Below are 16,514 nucleotides of genomic sequence, written 5' to 3'. Positions count from 1 at the left end.
TATGCAGCCCAGGGCATGAAAGTCTTACTTGGTAGAATAAAGTCTGTGTGAGCCTAGGTTAGGTTAGTTAAACTAACCATGTAGGGAGGTGATTGGTAGAGGAAGAAAGAGCTGAGAAGGGCCACAGAGACGGGAGAGGAGGTTATTGGAGGGAGAATGGAATGTCAGTGCAGTGAGACTGATCATTATACCCTGTGGGTGGGATGGGGTGGAATGCTCTTTTGTACATCTTTGAAACCCCAGTGCTTGGCACACAAAAAAGCATAGGATTGGCCGCAAGTGCTGAATGGATTAACGAATGAATACTTTTTTTTTTAATCGTTGTTTTTTTTTAATGTTTATTTATTTTGAGGGAGAGGGAGAGAGAGAAAGCAGGGGAGGGGGAGAGAGAGGAGAGAGAGAATCCCAAGCTGTCAGCACAGAGCCTGTGGGGGAGCTTGATCTCACAAACTGTGAGATCATGACCTGAGTTGGTATCAAGAGTCAGATGCTTGGGGCGCCTGGGTGGCGCAGTCGGTTAAGCGTCCGACTTCAGCCAGGTCACGATCTCGCGGTCCGTGAGTTCGAGCCCCGCGTGGGCTCTGGGCTGATGGCTCAGAGCCTGGAGCCTGTTTCCGATTCTGTGTCTCCCTCTCTCTCTGCCCCTCCCCCATTCATGCTCTGTCTCTCTCTGTCCCCCAAAAAATAAATAAATGTTGAAAAAAAAAATTTAAAAAAAAAGAAAAAAAAAAAGAGTCAGACGCTTAACCGACTGAGTCACCCAGGTGCCCCATGGATGAATACTTTTAATAAGGCATCACAGTTATTTGTTTCTGTGCCTGTTTTATTCATCTCTGACTCACTAATTTTACACGCAGTATTTGTTGTATTGCCCTTAGCTGAATAGCGAGATAGAGGCTAAGTTTGGCACTTGGGAGCACATGTTTTTACTTGTAGCTCAGTTCTCTTGTCCCTGCCACCATGCTGACTCTTTAATGCCGTATGAGAAAAATATGCTCCTCCGAGCCTTCTCAGAGCCTCCCAGACACTTACAAACCACAGTTTCTTTTCTGACAGTTTCATTTCTTCTCGGCTACACCTCTTATGCATAAGCAACATTTTTCTAAAGCTGTGAATTTCAAATATTCAAACCCTTGTATTTTAGGTAAATATAGATGTTTTATCTAATGTATTTAAAAGAGCACAATAAGTGTGTACTTTTGAATCTGCCATGGTACATAATGTCTTAATGGTAATAGACGCCATCTGAAAAGCTTGGTGTATTTGCCAGTATAGCACTTTGCCTCCAACTTCTAACTGATCAAAACGAAATCTACTGAAACTGAAACTTTCAGAAAAACAACTCATTTTGCCTAAATTTTAAACAATACTAACAAATATTAGAATTTATTTTTAATTACGTTTATGGTTCTTGCTAGAGAATAAGTTTTCAAAACAATGACACACCTTAATATTTTAGCCCTAAGTTCTACAGAGTTAGAGGATTTCAAGAAGATTTGATACTTGGTGTGAATACACATTGAGGTTACATAGAGAACTGAATTAATGGGAAAAAATGGTTCAATTCACAATATTAAATGAATCCCAAATGAATTTATCTATAGTGTATAAGTGTTCAGGCTTCAGAGTCAAATAAATTTGGATTTTCATCCAGCTCTGTCAATTACTAGCCATATGACCTTGGGCAAGTGATTATCCTTTATGTCTCCGTTTCCTCATTTACAATATAGAAGTAATATCTATCTAGCAGAATTAATTGCAATAAGTGCCTCAATCACTCAATAATGGCAGTTATTATTATGACTACGTTCACAGTAGGAATATCAATTTGCAATATATCAATTAAGGTTTTTAGTTGCAAGGAAAAAAAAACTATCTCTGGCTCTTTTAAAAGAAACATTATTGGGGCACCTGGGTGGCTCAGTCGATTGAGTGTCCGACGTCAGGTCAGGCCATCATCTCACGGTTTGTGAGTTTGAGCCCCGTGTTGGTCTCTGTGTTGACAGCTCAGATCCTGAAGCCTGCTTTGGATTCTGTCTCTCTGTCTGTCCCCTGCTTGCACTCTGTCTCTCTCTCTCAAAAATAGATAGACATTAAAAAAATTAAAAAGGAATGAATCTCCATTAATAAAAAATATAAATAAATGACAGAAACATTATTTTTGACAGGAATCTGTGGATTTCCTGGGAGGTTGGAAAACCCGACTTAATAGCTACATAGCCAAAAGTATGACTAGAATCAAGAACTGCTTCCGTGAGAACACCACTGCCAGCTCCATAGTGGACATCACTCTACCCTAGGCTAAAGTGCCTCTGTTGCCTCCACTGGCTGGATGCGATGGTTGCTGTTTCATTAATGTCTGATTGGTCACATGAGTGTGTCTCAGAGGCCTGGGAGACTAGAATAAGGAGTTTCTGCCACTTACAGCCACACATTCAGTCAGAGATGTGCTCTGTCTGGCACCTAAATTTATATGATGGGACTCCTTCAAATATAGGAGATTAAGAGGCTGCATAGCCCAAATACACAAGTATGCATTGTACTTCCCAGGGAGAAACAAATATATGAGGTTGCCTTGACTCCTCTCTTTTTCCCATTCTCCACAGCCAATCCATTAGCAAATCTGTCAGCCTCACCTTCAAAATATATCAAGAACCTGACCACTGCACCTCAGCTCCCTCACTACCAGCCTAGATCAAGCCCTTATTATCTCTTGTCTGGATTATTGAGTCAGCCTCTAGCCATTAAGCCTCTTATAGTCTATCTTCAACATAGTCATCAGAGTAGTTCTCTTAAAAAATGTGTCAGATCACGGGGCACCTATCTGGCTCAGTCGCTTAAGCATCTTGATTAAGACTCTTGATTTCAGCTCAGGTCATGATCTCACAGATCACAGGATCGAGCCCCGTGTCCAGCTCTATGCTGGCAGCGTGGAGCCTGCTTGTGATTCTCTCTCTCCCTCTTTCTCTGCCCCTACCCTGCGTGTGCTCTCTCTTTCTCAAAATAAATAAATAAACCATTTAAAATTATATATGTCAGACCATATCACTCCTTTGCCCAAAGTCCTCCAATACTTTCCCTTTTATTCAGGGTGAATATCAAAATTATCACAGTGACCTACAAGCCTCTTTCCATTAATCCTTCTCTCCCCCATTTCTCTCTCTATTATTTTTATTCCCATCCTCTATTACTCTATCACAACACCAACTATGCTCAAAACTCAGGATCTTTCCACTTATTTTTCCCTCTGCCAGGAACATTTGTTTCATTGATCTTTACAGCTTGCTCCTTTACTTCCTTCAACTTTTTTCTCAAATATCATCTTACCAGAAAATGTTCTTTGTCCGTTGTATAAAATAGTGACCCTCCGGCTCCTAGGACTCCCCTCCTTCAAAATTTTTCTCCACAGCGCATTAATCATCATTCGACATTCTGTATATTTCATTGTTAAATTGTTTCTGCCTCCTCCTATTGAATATGAGCACCATGAAGATAGAAATTTTGATTTTATCCTCAATGTCTAGTTGGCACACAACAAGCATTTGATGAATGAATGAATGAATGAATGAACAACAGATCTTTAATTATCACTTTATTTATCCTCTAAATAAGGTACTATAAGGTACCCTATTTACTCTACTAGATATCCAAAATAGCATCGGCACAAAATGGTGTTCTTACAGTTATGTTTTTAGGATAGATATTATTATTCCACTCACACATATATAATTTTTCTCTTGCTTCTGATTGCTGATAAGCTTCTCAACATGGGGTATGAGAGGGTGGAGAAGTCACAGGGTCATTCTAGTCCAGAGGGTCAATTTTACTTTTAGAATTTGAAGGAGAAGTTTTCTAATTTTTTTTAAGTTCATTTATTTATTTTGAGAGAGAGCATTCACAAGTGGGGAAGGGGCAGCGAGAGAGGGAGAGAGAATCCCAAGCAGCCTCTGTACTGTCAGTACAGAGCCAGACACAGGGCCTGAACCCACAAAAAGCAAGATCATGACCTGAGTCAAAACCAAGAGCTCAATAGGCTGAGCCACGCAGGAACCCCAAGAAAGTTTTCAATTTTGTTCCTCTTTAAAAGTTTGCCACATGCATGTTTATATACAAATAGAATCAAGTTTTTCCATTTGGTTCAGTTGGGCAAAATCATGAAAATCCAGGAAGGAAAAAAATTTATGTAAGCAGTGAGTGATTACAAAATTTATTCCTTCTGTGTTGTTAGGGAACTTTGTCTGTTAGTCCAGTAATGGAATCAGAATGCACAGGGTAGTTAAGAACACTATGCAAAAGGGTTTGGGGGAATCTCATAGTGAGCTTGATGTGGAGGCAAATAACAGCTTTCCAAGCACAATTAAGTCTTTAGTCTTAAGTAATACCAGTCAGTTTTAAAAGTTTATACTGCACTCAGTTCCTTATTAAACTATGGGTTTTGCTACTGTAGAAATGGCAGTTAACCACAACCTCAAGTATCTCTTATGTGAGAAAACACTAGGCAAAAAGAGGAAGAGATCATCACTCCTTCAGTGACACTTAAAAATCAACTACATGACATGACACCCCTGAAGAATAAGGTGAGGTGGTTTTCTCTATTGGAAATAATAAAAAATAAATAAATAAATAAAACTAGATTATTAAAGTAGTGCAATATTACCAGAGAGGAAAAAAAAGATTAACCAAAACAACACTCTAGAAAACCTAGGAACAGAAGAATGCATTCAATTACACAAGATACAGCAGAGAAAAATAGGCTGACTATTCAATAAATGATGCTCAATAGTTAATTATTCGTTTAAAAAATGAGATCAGTTCCTTTGTCAAGTATGATACAAATAAACTCCATTGAAATTAAAGAAAACAATTTTTAAATGGAAAAAAATTTTAACTTTAGGAATAAAATTTGAGAAAACATTGGAAGTAGAGGAATTTTTATTTTTTTTTTAATGTTTATTTATTTTTGAGAGAGAGAGGCAGACACAAATTCCGAAGCAGCCTCCAGGCTCTGAGCTGTCAGCACAGAGCCTGACATGGGGCTCAAACTCACAGACTGCAAGATCATGACCTGAGTCGAAGCTGGACACTTAACCAACTGAGCTACCCAGGCACCCCTATTTTTTTTAAGTTTATTTATTTATTTTGAGGGAGAGAGAGAAGGGGGAGGAACAGAGAGAGGGAGAGAGAGAAAATCCCAAATGGTTCTGTACTGTCAGGTGGAGCCTGACACAGGGTTCAAACCCATGAACTGTTAAATCATGACCCAAGCCAAAACCAAGAGTTGCATGCCTAACCGACTGGCACCCCTTGAAGTAGAGGATTGTTAAAAGGAGACCACAAAACACTAACCATAATGGAAATAATTGATAAATTACATTATATTAAGATCAAGTATTACTGTTCACTAAGAGATCTCCCAAAGAAGGAACAATACAAGCCACAAACTGGGGAAAGATGTTAACAAGATATACAACCAGCCATGGTTTAGTAGCCACTATATAGACAGAACTCCTAAAAATCAATTGTAAATGTCAGATAAACCTATAGAAAATGGGCACACAATGTGAGAGGCATTTCACAGAAGGGAAAACACAATGAGGGAATACACATATGGAAAGATGCTCAATCTCATTTATAAGGAGGGAAATGCAAATTACAACCATAATGAGATAGTATTTCTCATTCACCAGATGGACAAAAAAATATTTTTTTAAATTTTTTTAATGTTTATTTATTTTTGACAGAGAGAGAGAGAGAGAGAGACAGAGCATGAGCAGGGGAGGGGCAGAGAGAAAGGGAGACAGAATCCGAAGCAGGCTCCAGACTCTGAGCTGTCAGCACAGAGCCCGACACGGGGCTCGAACCCACAGACTGCGAGATCATGACCTGAGCCGAAGTCGGTCGCTCAACCGACTGAGCCACCCAGGTGCCCCAGGACAAAAAAATTTCAACTAAAAAACACTCCTAAGTGTTAACAAGGGAAGGTAGTGGGCAGTAACTCTTCTATAGTCTTGCTTAAAATTTTGGCCTTATCTGGTAAATTTATAAGTACACATACTCTATGACACTTGATATATATTCTATGCAGTATATCCATTGCATAAGAAAGTCAGAACATAACACACAAATATTCATAGAAGCCTGATTTTTGAAAAGCAGAAACAAACAAGAAACCCAAATCCTAGAAATAATTAAAACATCTATTGAGTCCATCTTCCTCCCAGGAGTGGCTGGTGGCATAATGGTCACCGTGCTCCTCCATTGTTGTGTGGCCCCACAAAGTTGGCCCCAGTGGGGACCTGGGCATCCCTTGGAGGTAAACACAGCAGATGGGGACAACAGCTTCAGGGAAGCAGGATATGCTGCCATGTTGGACTAGATCAATTCCTGTCTGGACCATATAGAGGAAAAATGAACACCTCCACCCCTGCCTCCAGGAGCTGCTTGAGTCCCACTTGATAGTTGAGTTCTGCCTTGGGTTCCAGCAGCAGATGGGGGAGGGTCCTAGTGATGCCAGCCCCCAGGCTCTGGGAGCCCCTAACCAACCGAAAACCTACGTCCCTGGGCTAGGCTCTGGCCTAGGCATTCATCACCTGGTTTAGATAGCTTCCCAAGGGCTGACCTACAGGTCATCTGGGCCTCCCCTTGTTGTGCCTGGATCAGCCCCCTCCTGGCATCCCCTTTGGGGGTCAGGTGTGGGCCTGCCACCCACCCACCTTGCCTGCCTGACCAATTCTTGGGTACTCTCCACTATGCCCAGGCCTTGAACGACCACATTAAATGGGTCTCCAACATAATAATAAATAATAATAATGATAATAATAATATGTCCATGGATAGAATGGAAAAAATATATTATATCAAGAAATATTGTATAGAATGAACTACAGCTACATGCATCAGCATGAATGAATGTCACAAATATTCGAGCCAAAAAAAAAAAGTAGTTGCAGAAGACTATATAAAAGTATATGTGATAACTGTGATTTATAATATGAAATGTATATCTGATCTTGCTGTTCCTGACACATAGCCCTAAAACCCTTAGAATTTCTTAAGTGGTAAGAGAGATTCATAACAATCCCCTTACAACTATTTCCGAGTTTATGTTAATGAGGGGATTCTTAGAAAGCCCTGAGGATGGAGGTTGTTTGCCAGTGGAAACAACCAGGATTGGAGGAATTTTCAGTCCCACCCACCCCCCACCCATCTCCTAGGAAGGGAGAGGAACTGAAGGTTGAATCAGTCACCAATGGCTGATGATTTAATCAATCATGCCTATGTAATGAAGCCTCCACAAAAACCCAGAAGGATGGTTTGGAGAGTTTCTGCATTGATGAAGGCACAGAGGTTCTGGGACAGTGGAGAGCCGAGAGAGAGAGAGAGAGAGAGAGAGAGAGAGAGAGAGAGAGTCAGACAGAGAGAGAGAGAGAGAGAACATGGAAGCTCCATGTCCCTTCCCCCATACCTTGCCCTAGGCATCTCTTCCCTCTAACTCTTCTTGAGTTATGTCCTTTTATGATAAACCTGTAATCTGGTAAGTAAATGTTTTCCTGAGTTCTGCGAGCTGTTCTAACCAATTAATTGAACCCAAGGATGGGGTAGTGGAAACCTCCAATTAATAGCCATTGTGTCTGAAGCACAGGTGACAACATGGACTTGTGATTGAGCATCTGAAGAGCAGAAAGGAGGCAGCCCTGTAGGACGGAACCCTTCACCTTCGGGATCTAATTAAACTGTAGGGTGCCCTACTGGTGTTGCAGAACTGCTTGCTATGTGGGAAACACACATCTAGGGCCAGAACTGAGGTAGTGTTGTAGTGGATATTGAAAGTAGAGGAGACACACAGCAAGTGTTGTTTTTCCTTTACACTATACAAAATTCAAAAACTTTTGGAAACCAAATAACCTATCGTAAACAAAAGAAAAAATACCTACACATTTCTTTTTTTTTCAATATATGAAATTTATTGTCAAATTGGTTTCCATACAACACCCAGTGTTCATCCCAAAAAGTGCCCTCCTCAATACCCATCACCCACCCTCCCCTCCCTCCCACCCCCCATCAACCCTCAGTTTGTTCTCAGTTTTTAAGAGTCTCTTATGCTTTGGCTCTCTTCCACTCTAACCTCTTTTTTTTTTTTTTTCCCTTCCCCTCCTCCATGGGTTTCTGTTAAGTTTCTTAGGATCCACATAAGAGTGAAACCATATGGGATCTGTCTTTCTCTGTATGGCTTATTTCACTTAGCATCACACTCTCCAGTTCCATCCACGTTGCTACAAAGGGCCATATTTCATTCTTTCTCATTGCCATGTAGTACTCCATTGTGTATATAAACCACAATTTCTTTATCCATTCATCAGTTGATGGACATTTAGGCTCTTTCCATAATTTGGCTATTGTTGAGAGTGCTGCTATAAACATTGGGGTACAAGTGCCCCTATGCATCAGTACTCCTGTATCCCTTGGGTAAATTCCTAGCAGTGCTATTGCTGGGTCATAGGGTAGGTCTATTTTTAATTTTCTGAGGAACCTCCACACTGTTTTCCAGAGTGGCTGCACCAATTTGCATTCCCACCAAGAGTGCAAGAGGGTTCCCGTTTCTCCACATCCTCTCCAGCATCTAGTCTCCTGATTTGTTCATTTTGGCCACTCTGACTGGCGTGAGGTGATATCTGAGTGTGAATACCTACACATTTCAAAACAGAAAGTACCTTAGTAGTAAAGAGATGTTATTTTGGGAGGGGCCTTCAAAATATCAGGAATACTATTTTTCTTAAGTTGAGTGGTGGCTACACATGTCTTTAACAGAAACTTAGGTTATATATACTGTTATATGTGGAATAGAAGAAACAAAACAAATGAACAAAGGAAAAAGAAACAAAAATCTAGACTCAAATACAGAGGAGACTGTTGCAGTGGGGGGGGAGATGGGAGAAATAGGTGAAGGAGATTAAGAGTACACTCATCGTATGGAGCACTGAGAAATGTATAGAATGGTTGAATTATTATATTACACACCTGAAACTAATATAACACCCTATGTTAATTATACATCAATAAAGAAAGTGTTTTCTCAAAAAAGATCATTGATATTTTTGGAATGTTTGTTACAGGAACAAAAGCTGACTGGTATTGATGACAGACATGGGGAATTTCCTACTGGTGGCAAAGGTACCCCATCTCCTTTAGTTAAAGAATATTTGGAAGAACAAGTAGCAGAGCTTTGGGGCCAGTCTGGGTATAAGTTTTGAACATATTGACTAACCTCTTTGAGTTCCAGGTTGCTAAATTGTAAAACGGCCTTTCTGGGGTGGTGTGACACTTCAATAAGATAGTTTATGTAAAACCCATTGCTGTAATGAGGACATACAAAACATGTGTTTTCTCCCTAAACATGATGAAGGAGCAGAGATGAATACTTGAGGAATGACTGAGTCCTTCCAAATCTGTGTCCTCATTCATTGGAGCACCCCCAAGTCTGCATGTGTTCTTGTACCTTTCTTCTTCACGGCTGTTTTTTTCTTTTAATGTTTATTTATTTTTGAGAGACAGAGAGAGAGAGAAAGAGAGAGACAGACCAGGAGTGGGGGGGGGGGTGCAGAGAGAGGGGGAGACACAGAATCCGAAGCAGGCTCCAGGTTCTGAGCTGTCAGCACAGAGCCGGATGCGGGGCTCGAACTCACGAACCGTGAGATCATTACCTGAGCCAAAGTCGGAGGCTTAACCAACTGAGCCACTCAGGTGCCCCGTTTTTTGTTTTTTCTTCAGCCGCTAATTTATCCTGGGCAGAGTCTGAGAAGGGTTATTCTGCTTCAAACAAGAATCCTGGGTCTTTAAAATGCTGCAGTGCTGGCAGTCCAATATCTGGGGACCTTCTTTGCTTCTTCAGTGACATATCTTTTTCTGCTGGATAGATTTGTCCAGTTTTAAGACCTCTCTAGCCGTGGTGTCCTCCTCCCACCAGCAGACCCCACCAGGCAATAGGCTGGATGGGGTGTGACCAGGGCTACAAGGCTCAGAGGCCCAGGCCAGGGTGCTGCTGGCCCTATGGTCCTGGCAACTGTATAGATTTGTTTTGAAGGAAATACTAATCAATGTTTTATTATCAAAAGGTGAAAACACAATCAAACCGTTAATTTAAAATGTTTAAGGTGTTTTATTCAAAGTTGGTTCTTTAAGTGACATGGAAATTAAAGCTAATATATCAGGAGAAAGTTGGGAAAGGCTTATATGGCTGGAGATATATTCTGAGATCTTAGCTTATTTTAACACGTTTTTCCTTCTTTGATTTTCCCATAACCAACCCCACCAACTGCCTACTGTAATTCAAGAAAATAGCAGACTGTGTGATTTCTTGCCCCAGGAGAACTTTGTCACAATTACTTTGGTGGCCCTCAAAGACCCATTTCTCCCATATTCTTGCCTGTGGTATCATCCCTTCCCTTTAATCTAGGTTGGCCCTATGACTTGCTTTCACCAATGGAGTATGGCAGAAGTAATGCTGTTCCAGTCCTAAACCTTCAATTTTGCAACCTTCCACTTTTGTGCTCTAGGGGGAGTCAGCCACTAGTCTGACTACACTGAGACCACCTCTATGAAAATCCTAATTTAGCCATGAGGAAGAGTTGAGAAAGAGATCTGAGGGTCCTGGCCAACACGCCCAGCAGAGCTCCCAGCAAACAACCAGCACCAACTTGCCAGCTATATGAGTAAGGCATCTTAGATGTGACTCCTCAAAGAACTGCCCAAGCTGATACCATCAGGGGCAGAGAAATCTGGTTCCACCAAGGCTTACCAAAATTACCGAATCATGAGAAAATGAAAAATATTGTTGTTTGGGGGCATCTGGGTGGCTCAGTCAGTTAAGTGTCCGACTCTCAGTTTTGGCTCAGGTCACAATCTCATACATAGTTCATGAGTTTGAGCCCTGCGTTAGCAGTGTGGAGCCCGCTTGGGATTCTCTCTCTCCCTCTCTCTCTGTCCCTCCCCCACTTGCTCACACACTCTCTCTCTCAAAATAAATAAATAAACTTAAAAAAAGAAACAAAGGAAAAGATTATTATTTTAAGCCACTAGGTTTTAAAGTAATTGGTTATACAGCAATAGATAACTGAAACAAGGTGCAGAGTAGAAAAGATACTTCCCTCCTGGGAACTTTTTTCCTAAAGACCTAAGCTCTTAGAGGAACGCAAAGGGCTTTGGAGAGGGGATGAAAATGAGTGAAGGACTTCTAGGGATAGATAGAGTACCTTGAAGAAAGATGAAGAGAGATGGATTAAAATTAAAATTAAAGGGGCACCTGGGTGGCTCAGTGGGTTAAGCATCTGAGTCTTGATTTTGGTTCAGGTTATGATTTCACGGTTCGTGGGATTGAGCCCTGTGTTGGGCTCTGTGCTGACAATGCAGAGCCTGCTTGGAATTCTCTCTCTCTCTCCCTCTCTCTCTCTCAAAATAAATAAACATTTGAAAAGAGTTTGTTTATTTATTTACTTATTTATTATTTTTGAGAAAGAGAGCACAAGCAGGGGAGAGGCAAAGAGATACAGAGGGAAACAGAATCTGAAGCAGGCTCCAGGCTCTGAGCTGTCAGCGCAGAGTCCAACATGGGGCTTGAACCCACAAACTGTGAGATCATGACCTGAGCCACCCAGGTGCCCCCGTAAGTAAACATTTTTAAAAATTAAAATTAAAGAAAGATTCCCTCTGGGCTGGTAAGAAGAGCAGGTACTCCCAACTCTCCTAGCTAGCTATATAGCACACCTGAGCAGATGAGATCAAAGCCTCGCAAGTGGTTCCCATGTTCGAGGTAGCACAAAAGCAACAGGAAGCCATCAGATCTAAAGAGGCCATGTTGACAACGATGAGCTTCTCTCCCCACTACTCAGAACTTGGAACTTTTGCTGTTGTTGTTGTTGTTTTACCTTTTTTATTTTTGAGAGACAGAGAGAGACAGAGCACAAGTGAGGGAGGGCCAGAGAGAGAAGGAGACACAGAATCTGAAGCAGGCTCCAGGATCTGAGCCGGCAGCACAGAGCCCGACACCGGGCTCGAACTCAAGAACTGTGAGATCATGACCTGAGCCAAAGTCGGACGCTTAACCAACGGAGCCACCCAGGCGCCCCAGAACTTGGAATTTGTTAAAACTAGAAACAAAGGAACCTCCAGATGTTTTCTACCAACCTGGTAGATTGGGGCTCAGAGTCATAAACGATTTTAGCTGTCAAAGTCTGAACTCAGTCTGAGTCACCGAAATTGTCCTTACCTTTCTTTACCTTAAGAAGTGTACTTAAAAAACATTTGGGGGCACCTGGGTGGCTCAGTAGGTTAAGCGTCAAACTTCGGCACAGGTCATGATCTCACAGTTTGTGAGTTCGAGCCCTGAATCGGGCTCTGTGCTGGCAGCTCAGAGCCTGGAGCCTGCTTCAGATTCTGTGTCTCCACCTCTCTCTGCCCCTCCCATGCTCATGCTATGTCTTTGTCTCTCAATAATAAACGTTAAAAATTTTTTTTAAAAGTTTTGTTTTTTGAGGGCTGCCTGGGTGGCTCAGTTGGTTAAGCCTCTGGCTCTTGATTTCAGCTCAGGTCATGGTCACACAGTTGATGAGTTTGAGCCTCACATGGGGCTCCATGAGGTCAGGGTGGGACTCGCTCTCTGCCCCTCCCCCTCTGCTTGGGATTCTCTCTCTCCGCCCCTCCCTCTCTCTTCCCCTCCCACTCTCACACGGTTCATACGCTCGCTCTCAAATAAACTTACAAGAAAATTTTGTTGGGAAGATAGGAGTATTCAAAAACTCCCTTTCCTTGCTCTTTATATTCTAGGTATTTTTATTTGAGGAGAATTTAACTTCATCAGCAAATCCTAACAAGACTGTAATTTCTCCCCCTTCTTTCTGCCAACTGTCTTAGACCTGTAATATGTTATCAAACTGGTCTCATCACAGTACACAGACAATAGCACTAACCCAGAATCAGCAGGGATTTCTGTAAGCTTCCTTGTATTGTGGGATAGGACCACTCAGGAGTTGGGCTATATGACTAGCTTTGACAAATGACATCAGCAAATGCAATGCAAGCAGAGCTTTCACAGGCATTTGCACATTAGAGTTTTTCCTTTTGAAATTCTGTGACAGCCAAGTAAGAAAACCAAGCTCATTAGAGATGCCTAGTAGAGGTAAACTGAGCTTCAGTTCCCAATAGTCTCAGCTACCAGCCAAGTGAATGAGACCATCGTGGACTTTAGCCCCAGTCAGGCTGCTAGGTGACTTCTGTTGTAGATGTGATCTCAAGTGAGACCAGCAGAACTGCCCAGTGAAGTTGAGTCCAAATTTCAGAATCATGAGTAAATACATGGCTTCTGGTTGAAACCACTAAGTTTTTTAAATTTTTTTAAATTATTTTTTATTTTTTTAAAGCTTATTTATTTTGAGAGAGACAGAGACAGAGACAGGGCAAGTAAGGAAGGGGCAGAGAGAGAGGAAGAGAGAGAGAATCCCAAGCAGGCTCTACGCTGCCCGCACAGAGCCCAATGCAGGGTTTGAACCCACAAAACCGTGAGACCATGACCTGAGCCAGAACCAAGAGTTGGACACTTAACTGACTGAGCCACCCAGGTGCCCCCTACTAAGATTTTTAAATGTAAAACTGTTTACTGACCACTGTTTACCAATATTTACAATAAAGTAAGCAATACACAGTTGAATGACATTCTGATTACTATAGAGTTACTGTGTTTCCTGACTTCTGCTAGACCAGTAACACAAATACTGAAAAGACTGAACCTACGTGTAAGGAATAGTTCGGGTAAAGGAAAAATATGCAAATCAATAGTTTAAACTACAAAAGTTTGTTTGCTCATTTATGCAGTAGGTCCAAAACAGCAACATTTCTCATCATCTGATTGGTTTCATGAACACTTTCCATGAATTAACGATCTTTCAGTCAATATAACACAAGGATTTCAACCTCTTGTAAAGGAATGGTTCTCTAAGAAGAACTTTGAATGCCCATTTAACTAAGCCTTGTTTGGCTTATTAAAAAACACCATTATTTGTTTAGTTTTCTCCCCTGAGTGGTTAGGTTATTGGTAGTGATAAAATTTTTTCCTTTCAGGGAGTTTTGCAAATAAACTGTTACATTTATATAATTATAGATAAAGTAGGAATTGTGATGTCTACTTTAAATTGTTTAATTAATTATAGAATCATCTATTTGGTTGAGAGTTTCTGGCTTCAGAAAACTTTCAATTTAGCCTGAAGTAATCTATTTCTTGGGTTGTTCAGAATGATGGCATCCCAGAAACAACATGAACTTACTCGTGGTTGTAAAATGCTATTTTTGTTTTGGTGAATGCAAAAAAAAAAAAAAAAAAAACCCAAAAACAAAAACAAAAACAAAACCCCATTAACAACCATTTACACTTGTATTTATGTATACACACAAAAACACTTAAACAAAATACCCAGAATGGTCCTTAGCCATTATAGGTTAAACATAAGTTCTGATTCAGTGATGACTATGGGCATTTTTTTAACATTTAGAAAAACTGTTCTGTAATGCAGATAGAATAATATACAACAGTATCATGTGTTCTTTTCTGATAGATGAAGCAACTATAGCTTCATTTTTATTTGTCCAAAGTAACCAGTGCTATTGATGCAAAAACCAAAAACAACCCAATAATTCTCTCAATACTACTCAAAGTATACAGATTAAATTTGATTTTCTTTAGAATGAAAATGGCTCAGTTGGTTAAACAATCAACTCTTGGTTTCGGCTCATGCCATGATCTCATGGCTCGTGGATTCAAGCACCATGTTTGGCTCCATGCTAATGGTGCAGAGCCTACTTGGGAATCTCTCTCCCTCTCTCTCTGCCCCACCCTGCTCTCTCTCTCTCTCTCAAAAAAAAAATACTCATAAAAAAGACATATATATATATATATATATATATATATACATGAACAATTATTGAGCATCTTCTGGACAAGAATGCAGAGTTTGTCTCCTTTTTTAAAGAGCAATTACAATTTAAGGGCACTTCATGTTTGCCTCTTTTGCCAACACTATGTCTGTCTCATCTGCATCTCTCCATTTCATGAGAAAGATTAATTCTTTGTTGTTGTCTATGACACAAAGTATTTGTTTAGGACCAAGACCATTGGCAAAACATCTTGGTTAGTCAGCAACATCTCTTTCTTTCTTTGATTTGGTATCATCAGATTCACTGTCAGATAAAGACTTTCTTTGTCCTTTTTCTTTAATGGCTTTTTGAGAATTAAAAAAAGCTTGATTAACTATGGATGATCTAAATTTTCTTCAGGTTTTCAAGTATTGTCAGAATCTGTAAATCTCTTCCACTTAAAGAACTACTCCACCCTCCCATTCTCTACACATTGGTACCGTACTTTTTCCACCACCAAATCTTTAGGCTCTTCAACTCTTTTACTTCTTCCTTTTTAAATTTTATTTTATTTTTATTTTTTATTTTAGAGAGAGAGAGAGAGCAGAAGGGGGGCAGAAGGGCAGAGAGAGAGAGAACTTAAGCAGGCCCCATTCTCAGTGCGGAGCCTGACGCAGGGCTCCCTCCCACATTCCTCGATCCTGGGATCATGACTAGAGCCAAATTCAAGAGTTGAATGCTTAACCAACTGAGCCAGCCAGGTGCCCCTCTTTTACTTCTTCCATTTGTTTCTTTTCCATTTTTAAAAAGTTTTTTATTTTGAAAGAGACAAAGACAGGGGTAGCGGAGTAGAGGCAGAGAGAATTTCAAACGGACTCTGCCCAGTCAGCACAGAGCCTAATGCAGGGCTGAAACTCAGGAAGGTGAGATCATGACCTGAGCCAAAAACCAAGAGTTGGAGGCTTAACCGACTGAGCTACCCAGGCGTCCCTCTTTCCCATTTTTTGCAATGTAGTGTTACTGGAGGCCATTTTTAGTTATGGGCTTGAAGAGTTATACTATTCACTGCCTTCCAGCAGCTCCAGTCTGGGTCTATGGCATTTCAGATTATGGGGGCCATGTCCCGGAGGGTGGGCCCTGGAGAGCTGTGCAAGAAGCTACTTAGTTTTTGGGGTAGATTGTTGTACAGCAATAGATAAATGGTAAAGGAACACTTATTTACAGTCTATATGGTAAGATGGCTAATGAAAATAAAAATTGAGTCAGTTGAAGAGAACTAGTTGTGATACTGGGTCATTACAAACTTTTTTCAAATTGAATAAAGAACAAACTCATCTTTTTTTGTTGAAAAAGCTATTTGCAGAGTTTCTCTGGAGAACAAGTTATGGAAATGGTTCTGAGGCTATTCAGGTTACCATACTGGCACATGAGACTGATTCACACTTGACCTCTGAAGAAGATACTATCAATACTTCCATCAATAGTTGCCCATAATATTATAGTACACTTCTCTGGCAGTTTTGTATTTCTCCTCTTGGCAATTATCTTGAAATCTCTTCTACAGACGTGAAAAGAGTTTCTGTTCGTATCCACATATCTATACTGTACAGAGAAAT

General features: G+C 40.7%; 1 pseudogene; it reads right to left on the bottom strand.

The window, feature by feature from the left end:
* Positions 1 to 14,963: 14,963 nt before the first annotated feature.
* Positions 14,964 to 15,929, bottom strand: LOC125149639 (chromobox protein homolog 3-like; annotated as a pseudogene).
* Positions 15,930 to 16,514: the final 585 nt, after the last annotated feature.

The sequence above is a fragment of the Prionailurus viverrinus genome, chromosome D3 (genome assembly GCF_022837055.1).
Source record: "Prionailurus viverrinus isolate Anna chromosome D3, UM_Priviv_1.0, whole genome shotgun sequence".
NCBI lineage: Eukaryota > Metazoa > Chordata > Mammalia > Carnivora > Felidae > Prionailurus > Prionailurus viverrinus.
The sequence above is the reverse complement of the archived record's forward strand: the minus strand, read 5'-3'. Positions and strand labels throughout refer to the sequence as shown.